Raw genomic sequence first — 2040 nt, forward strand, 5'->3', positions numbered from 1 at the left:
GTCCTGCATTTTATATTGAGGATGAATAAGAAAGTGTGTTTTTATTCCAAATATGTTGCTGTAAGTTGAATGCATGCTCGCATTATGTATTAAATAATCCATGTTATCTTCAGGATTTGAGGTATTTCTGCAAATTCGATGCTGCAAAATATGAAACCCACCGTTTGTTTTTCCCATGCATAAGAAAGTTTGTACTTATTCCAAATATGTTATCGTCTCTTCATTGCAGGATCAGATTGTTAAAATTATTAACACTATCATTTGTACTGGAGCCGTTCTGGAATTATTGTTGTAGCCCTGTCCAATTAGACACATGCATAAAAGACATTTAAAAGGCATAAAAAGACAATCAGATTTCATAAATGTTTAAAAAATGAGTGATTTTGTATGTAAATAAGTTAAAAGAGCCACAAAGTTCATTCAGTTAAAAAACATAGAATTCATTTGAAATGTATTTACAGTGTAAAATGTATAAAGTTCATTTATGTGTGAAATTGAAAGAGATAAATAAGTTTGGTTTCATTGTTTCCTTAAAAGATGTGCACACTATCTTGATTTTGTTTCAGTTGTCATTCATGGTGTTTTTTTTGTTGTCACTGGTTTGGTTGTGACTTAATAGCCAATCAGAGATCTTCTTTTGCGTAAGGGGCGGGACAAGTGGCGCACGGTGCTGTAACAGGAAGAAAAATAGATCTCTCTCATGTCAGCCGTGATCGGCGAGGAAACATCGTGATTTGTGGAGAACATTCAAGTTATATGGAAGATTGACTACCAGTTGATCCAGAGTGTGACTGTTGTGATCTGCATCAGGTAACAGATATGTGTATTTCTGTGCTATAACTTGTGGTTGCAGTGCTAAAGGAAATCATGTGTCTGGTGCTACATAGCGACTAGCTGTTAGCTTTGGCATTTCAATGAGCCTCAATATGCTCAGTTTAAGCCTTGTATGAGCACATACTTATAATAAGTGTGAGTTGAACTAAGTGAAATATTCTTGCATCAGATGTGGACTGAGAGAGAGCCGGTTGGAGCGTCGACCAGAGGCCCGGCGGAGTTTCTGCTGTTTCTTCAGTGTTATCTTCAGTTTCGTTTCTTCAATGATATCTTCAGCTTCGTTTCTTCAGTGATCTGAGTTTGTTTCATCTCATCATCATCATCTTCACAAAAGACCATCTACTCCTCTGTGCCCTTGTGACTGCTACCACTCGTTTCCCCATTCATCCTATTAACCCCCTTGGATCCGTGAGTACTCAAAAGAATTACTAAAAGTGCACATTTTATTTTCTGTTGCTCAATTTGGAGTGAAGCGGCCCCACAGTTTCTGGCCTCACCGCTCCCCAGCTTCGAATCAGGCCTGCAACATGGTCATTTGCAAAGTGAATGTTTGAGGAGTGTGTGAGTGTGGGCCCACAAATTTGATTTATGTTGGTTTTGTTGTTGTGATATAAATATATCTGGGATTTTGTAAATAATATCTAAAAAGGTTTGAAAGAAAATTCATAAAAAGGACTGATATTTAGTTTTTTGTCTCTGTATATATTTTATATTTTGTTAAAACACATTTTCATTTAGAATTTTATTATTTTATTTCATTGATACAAAATAAACCCTGTTTGGAGGATTATTGTCTTAAAAGTTCAGTTGTTGTGTCCCTTATTTGGTTTAGCTAATTTTACTAGTTCATACCGAACTCAGGCCCCATCCCACAGTTACGTGAGATCCGGGTTACATTGTGTTGAAAAATATAGAAATCATTCGCATTTCTAACTTTTGCTGTTCAGTTTTTTTGAAGGAATGTGAGCTGCAAACACTAATATCTTGAAGTTATAGGTGTTTATGTCTTATTGATGGCATTTTGTGGAGAAAATGTGGCCTCAGCTCAAATATAATTCTGTGTTTTTGAGGCAAGGTCAACCTTCTCCCCCCCCAAAAAAAAAATAAAAAAAAAACAGAAACACATGAATTCATTCTTAAAAATGTGGAAACTGTGGACAGTTTTTAACTTTCTTCCCCATGTTTGTTGTTAAAATGACCAAACTG

The 2040-nt window shown here is 35.8% G+C and overlaps 1 long non-coding RNA gene across 1 annotated transcript; it reads left to right on the forward strand.

Annotated features, from left to right (window-relative positions):
* Positions 1 to 300: 300 nt before the first annotated feature.
* Positions 301 to 1485, forward strand: LOC115394493 (uncharacterized). The gene is made up of 2 exons (XR_003932095.1): positions 301 to 810; positions 1004 to 1485. It is a non-coding gene; the product is annotated as an uncharacterized LOC115394493 (long non-coding RNA).
* The last annotated feature ends 555 nt before the right edge of the window (positions 1486 to 2040 follow it).

The sequence above is a fragment of the Salarias fasciatus genome, chromosome 9, assembly GCF_902148845.1.
Source record: "Salarias fasciatus chromosome 9, fSalaFa1.1, whole genome shotgun sequence".
NCBI lineage: Eukaryota > Metazoa > Chordata > Actinopteri > Blenniiformes > Blenniidae > Salarias > Salarias fasciatus.